This window comes from Stegodyphus dumicola, chromosome 8, assembly GCF_044657685.1.
Source record: "Stegodyphus dumicola isolate Sdum_Otavi_A_Nest chromosome 8, ASM4465768v1".
NCBI classification, from domain to species: Eukaryota; Metazoa; Arthropoda; class Arachnida; order Araneae; family Eresidae; genus Stegodyphus; species Stegodyphus dumicola.
Genome location: NC_140775.1, coordinates 88487121 through 88499792, shown reverse-complemented (window position 1 = coordinate 88499792; position 12672 = coordinate 88487121).

Here is a 12672-nt window from a genome sequence, read left to right as displayed (position 1 = left end):
TTCGTTCAAGTTTTACAAAATATCAATCAGATAATAAAAAAAAATTCCAAGTTTGGGCTTCCAGATGCCCATATTAGGTTGGGTGTGTGATTATGGCAAAGCCTCGAGGGCTATCTGCCTAAGAGGAGGGATGCCTTCGTGGAGGACTTTCTAAGGGAAACTGGCTCGTATACACGTTACACATGAGGAAAACCACGAAAACACCCATGCAGCCAGCCCGTTCGCGGGATTCGAACCTCGGACCGAACTACCAGTGTTCAGCGACTTTACCGCTCGGCCGCTGGTGGGCCCATATTAGGTTGGAAACGTATGTTATTCAAAATTTGATGGCTCTAGGTACCGTTGTTTTATCACAATGCGAGAAACATTTATGCAGATTTTTCAATATTTAATTTCTTTAAATATAACACAGGGCGATAACATTTAGTGGCAACAGAATAACAACACAGCTTCGAAACATTGGGTTAGCCATGTTGGCGCGTTTATTGCCCATTGAAAAACAATCGCCAAGCAGTGGGCTAAACCGCATTTTAACCCTGATGGATTCTGGACATAAAAACAAGCTTAGGCCTTTATATTTTACCATGCCTCTTGAAAGAACCCTTGGAGTATTTTGTTGAAGAAGTAAGTTTTTGAAATTATTTAATATCTTTTTTCCTTTTAAATTCATACTATTAGCTCACACTCTCTCTATATCTTGTTAAAATTTTCAATCCTTAATAAAATACGTTTTATTCATCAAGTTCAAATACACTTTTTTAAACTTGTAGTGGGTAACACTTGATGTTAGTATAGTTTTTCCACATGTTAAAGTCAATTCCTACTTATTTATTCCAGTTTATCGGAACTAAAGATATGCTGTTTTTAAATAATATATTATAAGACTTACAAGTGCTGTAAAATTAATTTTATAACAACTTATAAATGACCATGATAAATGGGATTGTAATATTTAACAATAAAGATTTTCTAAAGATTTTCTAAACACAGCCAATATCAGTGCAATTCCCCGCCAACCACAGCCGCGGTACTCCTGAACGAAGAATGCTACCATTAATATTATCATGAGCAACAACAGTACATAAGATGCAAGGTAGCACTGTAGATTATACAGTACTATATCTAGGCAGCAGGTTAAGCATATGTTGCCTTGGGTCATGTGAAATATAAGCATATGATGCCTTGGGCCTTGAGTCTTTAGTTTTACAGTTCTCACCTTGCCATCTTTCCCAGGAATTAGTCGAATGACCTTAGCTAAAGGCCAATGCATCGGTTTTTTGATGTCATCTACTACTAGGACAATTTCACCCAGCCGTAGTTCTGATTATGGACCCTTCTTATTTTGAACCAGAAGGTCTAAATATTCTTTCCTAAATCTATGCCTTAAATCATTAAGCAGTTTTTGACGATGTCTAGCCCGTTTTCGAAGATCTTTCGAATCGCAGAAATCAACATCGGGAATACTTAAACTATTCTCGATGAGAAACATGGCTGGGGAAAGTGGGATTAAATCATCCGAATTTTCGGACAGATAGGTAAGAGGTCTAGAGTTAATTATTGACTCACAGTCGCAAAATACTGTGTACAACTCCTCGGTTGTAAGAACAGCGTTACTGAGTGTCCTTCTCAACAGTTCCTTTACTACACGAACTAACCTCTCCCACCAGCCTCCCCACCAAGCGGCTGTGGGAGGATTAAACTTCCATATTATGCGTTGTATAGCCGTTTGCCTCAAAAGTTTTCCCAATCAGTGCTACTAAGTTCTCTTTGCGCTCCTCTGAAATTAATTCCGTTGTCGGAATAAATTATTCTCGCCTTTCCCCTTCTGGCTACGAATCGTCTCAACGACAACAAGAATGCATCGGTAGACAATGAGGAAGTCGGTTCCAAATGAACGACTCTATATATTGCACATGTGAACAAAACAATCCAAACTTTTTCACCTCCCTTCACATACAAGGGCCCTGCCAAATCGATTCCTACTACCTCGAACACCGCTGCGTCTTTGACACGATCGCCTGGTAGAGACACCGGCTCGTAACCGGGAGGACATAGCCTTGTATCGATTGCATCTTACACAATTTTTTACGACTTTCCTGACCGCTCTTCTGCCCCTCACTATCCAAAATCGCTCCTTAATATTCCGAGTAATATTTGGGTTCCAGTGTGCCAATTTTGTAAATAATAATCTTCTATCCAACGCTGGGTGAAAATGCACCGGTCTGGTAAAATAATTGGACAAATAAATTCAGGTTTTCTGATCGCTCTGTAATGCGCGTTTGCACCCTTTTTATACCCTCACTGTCTGAAATGACACTCATATTGGGAATAGAGTCGGCAGAGGGAAAATACTTATTTTGTACAATTTTTATAAGAGTTTTTTCGGCATATTCCACCTCATGAACGGTTAAATCTCCAGTATCTCGAAATGCACGTTTACTTTTTGCGTTTTTTACAAACCGCAATATCCATGCGACTAATCGAATGATGGATTGAAAATGCGAAAACCTAATTGCATACCAAGGTATTTCCTCTTCAACTGAATTAAGGTTACGCAATCTAACCTTCCTTTTTTCTCGTTCTACCTCAGAAGTCTCGTAAGCCAAACGATCTAGTGGCCAGTTGTTAGAGGTTCCAGGAGCCAGGACGGACCATCCCACCAAAGAGAATCGGAAAATGAACGAGGAGAACTCTCTCTTAAAAGCATTTCTGCTGGGTTTAAATCACTTGGAACACGGCGCCAACACTGAGAAGGAATCAGACTGTTTATTTCTTTTCCCCTATTTTTTAACGAAAACTGACCAATCACCACGGTTCTTAATCCACCAGTGTTACCATAGAATCACTCCATGCAATAATTTTCAAATCAGGCAAATTTAAGGCGGCGTATGCTGAGTGAACCAGTCTCGCGCCAATGCAACAGGCCATCAATTCTAACCGGGATATAGTCAGAGATATTAACGGCGCTACTCTGGATTTGGCTCTGATCAATCGAATTTTGACTCCCACGGGCGTTACAGTTCTAATGTAAACACATACACCATAGGAGCTCTTACATGTATCAACGAATAGATGTAACTCTGAATTCTCATTTATCTCTACATATCGTGGAATACTAATTTTCTCAAGATATTTAATTTCATCCTGCCACTTCTGAAAAGTTTTCTGAATGTTGTCTGGCAAGGGGTCATCCCATTTTAATTTCATAGTCCAAACTTCCTGTAATAGTAACTTAGGTAACAAGGTAGTTGGACTCAAAAAGCCTTGCGGATCAAAAATTTTATGTACCATAGCCAAAATATTACGTTTACTTATCTCATTACCCATTGAATAATTACAGGGTGATCAGTGAATAAGCCCTGATTTCAAAATTAAATATCTCTACAACAAAGATCGATAGAATTATGCGGTAAACTGTACGTTTGTTAGCAAAACTGTAAAAATGGTGTACAAAAGTTTAGAAATTTTAGTTACAAAAATCGTTAACAGATGGCGCTCTGCACTGAAAACTCTTTCTCTGAAAGGTGTCTAAAAATAAATAAATAAAATAAAGGGAAGCAGCCTTTGCAATCAAAATACAATTTTTTCAAAATGTTCACCATTCGAAACAATGAGGTGCATAAACGAACAAGGAAATTTGACATCACGTCTTGCAATGTCTCAACGGAAATGGAATCACATGCAACGCCAATAACAATCAAGCTCATCTAGAGTAGCGGGATTGTTTCGATAGACAGTGTCTTTCAATGCGCCCCACAGAAAGAAGTCACAAGAACTCAGATCAGGAGAATATGGAGGCCAAGCTATTCCTGTGTCAGTAAACTGCGGATAATCTAACACAATTACTCTATTCCCAAAGTAGTATTTATGAAGAAAGCGAAAAACTTTATCTGTTCGATGTGATCGAGCCATATCCTGCATGAAACAGTCGATACCTGATCGATCCTCCAACGCTAGTTGAGTGCTGACAAATTGTTCCAAAATTGTAACGTAACGTTCAGTAGTAATCGCTTCTCGTACGAAAGAGGGCCTGATAATGCCTCTGGCGCATACCACAGCCCATGCAGTAACTTTAGGCGAATGCAGTGCTTTCTCTTCACACAGATAAGGATTTTCGGAACCCCAAAATCTCCAGTTTGTTTATTAACGATTCCATTCAAATGAAAATGTGCCTCATCTGTGAACCAGATGCAGCTCACATCAAATCTGTCGTTGTCGATCGTTGTTAGAATCTGATTCGCAAAGTCAACCCTTTGTTGCACAACTTTTATGGGTATGGCCTGATGACTTTGGATTTTGTGTGGAAAGAGCCATAGGCTATTTTTTAATATTTTTTGCGTGCTTGTGTACTTAAAACATGTCTCTGATGCAATCCGTCGGATGCTTTTCCTAGGATTTTGCTGAACAATTCCAGAAACTTTGGCTGCATTTTCAGGAGTGACTACAGTTTGCCTAGGCTTAACAAGTCCCTTTCGACCATCAGCCACGCTGCCAGTCCATTCGAATTTTTCAAAGAGCATGCGAATGGTTTTCGCATTGGGTCCAACTGGAACATTGGATTGGTTTTGAAAACTGCAACGTGTTGCCGTAGGACTGTGTTCTAATCGGTGAAATTCCAGAACCAAAAAAACACGTTGCTCAATGGAATACATTATTTCACTTTCTACGCTAGCCTCTTTTAACTAGCCAACAATCGTACTGATCACTTTCGACCTCGGAGTTCATTTTAAAGGCTATTGATAGGTCATTGCGATTAGAGCGCCATCTGTTAACGATTTTCGTAACTAAATTTTCTAAACTTTTGTACACCATTTTTACAGTTTTGCTAATAAACGTACAGTTTACCGCATAATTCTATCGATCTTTGTTGTAGAGACATATTTAATTTTGGAATCAGGGCTTATTTGCGGATCACCCTGTAAGATTACGTTTTAATGTATCGTTATCCAAATCCCATAAGATTCCAAGAAGAGAAGTTATACCTGAACTCCGGGAAATTACAATGACCTGGAACATTACTTTCCCAACCCCGTAGGTTAAAACATCCCCGAGCCATTACTTCTGTCGCCTTAACTATAAAATTTTCTTGCTGTTTGATATCGTAAAGCCTCAGTGACACAATTGTCAACATAAAACGAATGCTTTAATTTTTGGGTCACATCGTCAAACTCGGCAGGAGAATTATCCAAGAAATGCTCTATCGATGCAGAGAGTTGGAATGGAGACGAACAAACGCCGAACACCACTCTGCAGTGTCTGTAAATCATAGAAAAAAGGAAACACAGAGGTCTTCTGTTGCTCAGCATTGTTGGTCCGAAAATCACACTTTCAATTTTTCTGCTGCCAAAATTATTCAAAAACATCTTCCATTGGAGAACTGGATTTTCTAGAGGCATTTCACATTCATAAAAATCTTTCTGTTCTAGTTAACGATCCTAATTCCAATCCAAATTTGCCTTCGGCTTTTAGAGAAATTATGTTTTAGTTCTGGTTTCGCCAACAGATGGCGCCACTTGCTTATTCTTGTCCAGGCTTTCTTATCTTATCTAATCATTATTTCCTATCTTGTTCATTTGCGGTTTTGCAGCTGAAGATGGTGGTTCGGTAAAACCATCGAAACTAGTCCTGTGAAAATTTTGTAGGTATAACGCTGATTTTTGTTGTTTGACTTCTGAATTAGTATTTATTCGGCGTGTTATTGTGTCTTAATTATAGAAGCCCCAAACAGGCTTACATTTTGCTTTCTTTTTTGCACGTGGTGTGGCCGCCATTTTGTGATTGTAGGAGTTTTGGTGAGTACATTTTTGCAATTTTCAAGTTATATTTATGTTTTGTACATTTGGATATTGTGCTTTGCTTGTCTGATTTCATGCATTTTGCTTACAAACGTTTTGTTTTCTATTCATTTCAGTGAGGGATTTTTCTGCTGTTTTGTGTGTACTTTATTATTGCTCAGTTAATTTAGTTTGATTTTCTGCATTGTTTATCATGCCTTCATCCGTTAATCGTTTCACTAAATTACGCCTGAAACGGCAAAAATTCCTGAATCATCTTGACTTTTTACTTAAATGTAAATGTAAAAAATTGATCCCCAATTTTATTCAAATCAAATCTAATCAAAAACTTTCGAGTCGCGTTTCAAGAATTCTGTTAAATTGCAAGCTTGCCTTACTTCGGTCCGTGATAAGGGATACACGTCAACAATTGTCCAAAGTTGAACATGAACTCTATAAGCTTCATCTGGAACTCGCTAAATCATATCCAAAATTCACTGGCCTTGAGCAAAAGTCTTGGTCTAGAACGGAGAATGCAGTTAACGGTCATAAAAACACCCTTGCAGTTAAATTCGAAAAACTTCTTTTACAGTCTTCCAGTTCAAGTAGTTCAAAAAATCTTCCCATTGTAAACATCAAGCCAATAGTTAATATTTCTAATGTTAGTCTTTCAGAAGAACAAGAGAGAATTCTAAAATATAATTTTAACTTCTCACAAACCTGTAAACCCTCCATTCCAAAGATTTTGGCTCCTATCGAAAAAGCTTTCAAGTTCAGTAAAGTTTCAGATTCACAGAAAGAAATGATTAGGCATCTTATCGCTCATAATGTGAAATTCAATAATAAACCTTTGAAACCAAATCTAACTGCGAGAGAAAGAGCTACAATGCGCGAAATTCATTCTAACCCGGATATTATCATTTCAAAGGCCGACAAAGGTGGCCAGATAGTCGTCATGGATAAGAACACTTACATCGATGGTGTCACTAAACTCTTAAACGAAGGACCATATAATCCGATCCCTAAAGATCCTTCACCTTCGGACTTATCCAAAATAAAAACTGCGATCAAATCTTCGCAAATCATTTCAAGCAACTTAAAACATTCGCTTATCCCATCTGTTGCGAATTGTGCCAGATTATATGCTCTTCCCAAAATTCATAAAAGTGGTATTCCTTTCCGCCCTATTGTATCAAATTTAGGTACTGCCTCGTATCCTTTAGCTAAATATTTAGTTTCTAGATTTTCCACTCTATTAGACAATAACATTTACACCATAAAAAATTCAATAGAGTTTGTAAAAAAGGTTAAAAACATTTCTCCTAGTAATTTACTCATGGTTTCTTTTGATGTAAAATCATTATTCACCAATGTCCCAGTGGAGGGTGCATTAAGATGTCTAGAAACCAGACTTCGCGAATTTCATTTCTCTTGCATCGAAATTGATGAGCTAATTTCTCTCACTCAACTCTGTTTGAAACAAACACATTTTGTTTTCCAAAATAAATATTACAAGCAAACTGAGGGATTAGCCATGGGAAGTCCCCTCAGTCCCATCCTGGCTGATATCTACATGCATTATTATGAATCAAAATTGTTTGAAACTTTAAACTTCCCGGCATGGTTCCGCTACGTAGACGATACTTTTACCCTGTTTGAAGGTAATAAAGATGATTTAAATAGAGTTCTTTCAACAATGAATTCTATTGATCAGCTATTCAGTTCACTTTTGAACTTGAGACTTGCAATTCTCTTCCGTTTCTCGACATTCTGGTCACACGTAACATATCCAACTTCAGTACTACAGTTTACCGTAAACCTTCATCGGTTTGCCTTCCACCACACTTTAAATCATGTCATCCGACTAAACAAAAGTTAGCTTCATTTTATTCCTATGTTTTCCGTGCTCTTCAAGTTTGCTCCTCCAAACTAGCCCTTGATGAAGAACTAAATTATTTAAAAGCAATAGCTATTGACAGGGGCTTTTCACTCAACATTATTAATCAAGCAGTTAAAAAATTCTCATCTCAACACACTAAAAGCCACACTCTTATTTTAGGAGATTATAAAAATTCTGTTGTCATTCCCTTCTTTCCATCAATTAGCTATAAAGTTGCACATATTTTGCAGAAATTTAACTTTCGGATTGTTTTTTCTCCCATCAATAAAATTCCAACTTCTATACTCAAGGACCCCATTCCGGATATGAATTCCTGGGGTATTTATAGGATTCCTTGCCAGTGTGGTTTAATTTACATTGGCCAAACTAAGAGAGCCTTAAAATTTCGCGTCAAAGGACATGAGGCATATGTTAGAAAAAAGGAAACACAGAGGTCTTCTGTTGCTCAACATTGTTGGTCTGAAAATCACACTTTCAATTTTTCTGCTGCCAAAATTATTCAAAAAACATCTTCCATTGGAGAACTGGATTTTCTAGAGGCATTTCACATTCATAAAAATCTTTCTGTTCTAGTTAACGATCCTAATTCCAATCCAAATTTGCCTTCGGCTTTTAGAGAAATTATGTTTTAGTTCTGGTTTCGCCAACAGATGGCGCCACTTGCTTATTCTTGTCCAGGCTTTCTTATCTTATCTAATCATTATTTCCTATCTTGTTCATTTGCGGTTTTGCAGCTGAAGATGACGGTTCGGTAAAACCATCGAAACTAGTCCTGTGAAAATTTTGTAGGTATAACGCTGATTTTTGTTGTTTGACTTCTGAATTAGTATTTATTCGGCGTGTTATTGTGTCTTAATCATAGGTTCTTCAAGAGTTGGAAGAAAAAACCTCAAATAATCTCTGTGTTCTGGGATAATACTCAGCTGAAGAAATGCTTTCTCAATGTCGGATGATAAACCAACGGAATACAATCTAAACCTGTCAATTATATCAGGTATGAGTTCAATTAAATTTGGCCCTCTGTTTTAACAATCATTTAGGGACGGTTGATTTCTCTCTCGGGCTGAAGCGTCGAACACCGGCCTTAACTTCATTGTCTGGCTAGTATGCCTTATAACAGGTCTATAGGGCAAATAATACTCAAATTATCATTTTCAGTTTAAGGAACCTTTTCTATTACTTTTAGGTCTTTCTATTGCTTAAAAACTACCTCATAGTCATCTAACTGATTTTCCCCATTAATTGGTTGACACATTCTTTGATGCCTTTGAAAAGTCATAGACTTAATGTTAGGTAACAAAATTTCAGATTTAAAGGGTAGTGGCAATTAATATCGGCCATCAGGAAGAACATTTAAATTCTCTTTAAGTTGCTTAACGGTGTCAGAGTGAGTAAGTTTACGTTTAACATCTTCAGTTGGGTCTGTTATGCCAATGGCATCTAAATTCCAGAGTTCGGTTACTCTAAGATTAGCACAATGCAACGAAACTACATTATTGCACAAATTATTTTCTAGTAATGCTGGAATAGTAGCTGAAGTAGGTTCTTTTGGTAAGCTGTTTACTTTACCAATCACAGTGTATCCGAATTTAGTCTCAACTACAGTTACACCTGAGTTCAGTTTTAGAGAACTGCCAGTAATAATGTCTCCAATGGCATCTGCTCCTAAAAGCAACTCAATGTCATATTCTTTAGCTTGCTAATCAGACAAGGTAATATGTCTTTCTTTTAATTCTTTTAGAGTATTGGGATCAACTACTTTTGGAACACATCCACATATTTTGTTTTGAGAAAGTACTTCAAAATTATGGTCATAGTGCCCTCAAAATTTCTTAAATTAACATCAAACACTAAATGGGAATGAGGACTTGTCTCTTTCCCCCCAAACAAACCGTGTACAATGGTTTGTTTCGATTTAGGACGCAGTTGCAAAAACGCGATGACCCTTTCTGAGAGATAAGATTTCTGAGAACCACTGTCCAAAATCGTACGAACCATAAGTTGACCCTCAAATACTATTTTTAAAACACGTGTTTGTAAATACACATTTTCATTAACAGTTGACCGATTAGACAATACATTACTTGAAATAACAGTACTGTCAGTTTCATTTGGCTTTACAGGTTCGCCATTTGAGCACATAATGGTATGATGAAATTTATCACAAGTTAAACATTTTACTTTATTTTTGCATGCCCGTGAACTATATTCAATTGGTAGGCAGCGAAAACAAGCGCGCTTTTGCACCAAAAGTTTTCGTTTATCTTCTAAAGACATTTTGCGAGCAGAAAAACATTCGGCAGAATTGTGGGATTTCTCACAAAAAATACAACGTAAATTTCGCCTATCTGTATTGTCTTGAACATTTACCAAAGCAGCAGCTGTAGAGCAACTCGAATCATCACAATGTGGACGCGAATGTGCAGAACGTGAAGCTCCCAACCCGGTACGAGCGAGCTTACTCATTTCCTCACTTTGCACTTCGTTTCGAAGACAGCACAAAAGTTTATCCAAAGAACGCGCACTATCTTGCTGTGATGCAGTATCTTCTATCGAGCGGCTTCTTTCCCACGCACGAAGTACAGTCTCTGGTAAACAGGACTTAACAAGTGATTCCAAAAATTCTGCAAATGTTTCCTTAGTTTTACCGAGGCTTTCGAGTGCCAAGTTGTGCGATCACCTTTAATAGTTTTCTTTAGTTGGCGGAAAACTTGTTATCAGTCTTGAAGCTTTAGAATCTGCTACCACACATTGTAACAGATATTGAAATTTGTCTTCATCCACAATAGAATCATTTTTGTGAATTTTATGAAATGGGGACCAAAAGGCAAGAAAGTCTTTCGGTTCTCCACTAAATTTCCTCAATTCAAGTTTCGGAAGCTTGAATTTCCTTTTTTGCTCGGTTGTTGTTCCTTCCGTAACCGAATTTCCCTTTTTTTTTTGCATTTTCTAACAGCGAACAAGCTTTCAAAAAATCTTCGAAATATTCGTCTTGAGGGGCATCATCACTTAGCAACAATTTCGGAACTTCTTGAGTTGTTTTCAAACGTGTGAATTTGTCTTGAATCCGCCGAAACAACGTACTGACTTTGTCACTTCCTAAACTTTTGTTTTCGATCTTCTGAGCTATATCGTTGCAGCACTTCGTTTTGCTTTCAAGACTTTTATATCCATATTTCATCCAAAAATATAAAGTCGCGGACGCCAGATTTACTATGTTGCAACTCTCAAGGCTACAACGTGCAAGTTACAAATTATATTAATAATCCCTGCTGTGATTATTTAAAGATTTAATATGGATATCTCACACAAGCTGAAAACGTTACATTACTCTAACTACTGCATACATAATTGAGTGAAAAGGGAATTTCCCCGCTTAGTTCGCAGTTAAAGGAAAAAATAAGAATAATAAAAAATAGTCCAATCAAATGCGGCGCTCCTTCTGTCGACTTCGCACAGCCGTTACATAATCGTCTGTCTGATGAGACATGGCCTTTTTTTTTTTTTTTTTTGAAATGTACGTTGCTGTCTTTCCTATATAGCAACAAAAGATGAAATGCAGGATTATTTTACAGGTTCTAAATTTGTACGACGAACAAAAGATTTGTATAATCATCATTTGTCTTTGGTGAAAATTGACAAAAAGTATGTCTCTGTTTATGGAATAAAGGGAAATTGTCCTTTTAATTGCTTAAAGAATTTTCATTGTAGTACTATATGCTACCACCTGATGCAATGCATGATTTGCTTGAGGGGGTTGTTCCATTTGAACTGGGGTTAATCATAAATCACTTGATACTTAAGAAGTATCTAACACTGTCGCAATTAAATTGTAAAATTAAAAATTCCAAATTTGGTTTTCATGAGGCTGCTAACCGTCCTATGGAAATTTTAGAGAACTTTCAGATGGGTATTAAATGTCGCAATTAAATTGTAAAATTAAAAATTCCAAATTTGGTTTTCATGAGGCTGCTAACCGTCCTATGGAAATTTTAGAGAACTTTCAGATGGGTATTAAAATGACTGCTGCACGCATGTGGTGCTTTTTAAGATTTTTTCCAATATTTATTGGCTCAAACATCCCTGAATCTGAACCTGCATGACATCTTTTATTATTAAAAGGAATTGTAACTATTGTACCTTGTTTCTGGATTTCATGATGAAGATCCAGTATTTGAGAAAATAATTATTGTTTTATGAAAACGAACTATCGCAAAATTTTTTTGCCGTACATTTTCAAGCAGTGCGTTAGGTAGGAGGTTTTTAAAGGTTTGGACTGAAAGAATTTTCCAAGTAATATTTGTCAGAATCTCGAGCAGTCTAATCAGCTTATAAATGCCATGGAATGTGAATAAAAGTACGAATTATGCATGGAATAATTTATTTTTTGTATCTAATTTTAATCGACTAAATTAATTACATAATAGAAACAAGGAGTAATTCCACTTTTATGTTGGGGAAAATGCCTCTCTCTTTTGCATTTAAATATTGTAAAATCAGAGTTTCCTAATGGAATTGGTATCAATAGTTGAACATGCACCGGCAGTTGATTGGAATATTCAAAACTTATCACAAAAAATTGCAATAAAATTTATAATTATTTATTGATATAAAGCTATATCATATGGTAAGAGAAAATTTATATAAAATAGGGCGATACACAAATACTGTTGTCTGTTATTGAAAAGAATTACCACTAATCTGCGGTTATCTTAATATTATGATGCAATAAGAGTTAATTCTATTGAAGAAAGATCATAAGCATAATCTGAAGTTTTGGAATTTGAAAGTAATCCGAAGGAAACATCCCAAAATAAATATTGCTACATAACCAGCATTATTGTTTATGCTTGTGCTCTCAAGCAATTTCTGCTTTACAATTAATAGTTAAAATTAATGGTAAATATAATTATAATTAATGGTCTACGGTATTTCCAAATCATGGTTCAATATGTTACCAATTTATGGTTCAATGTATTCCTAATTCACGGTTCAACG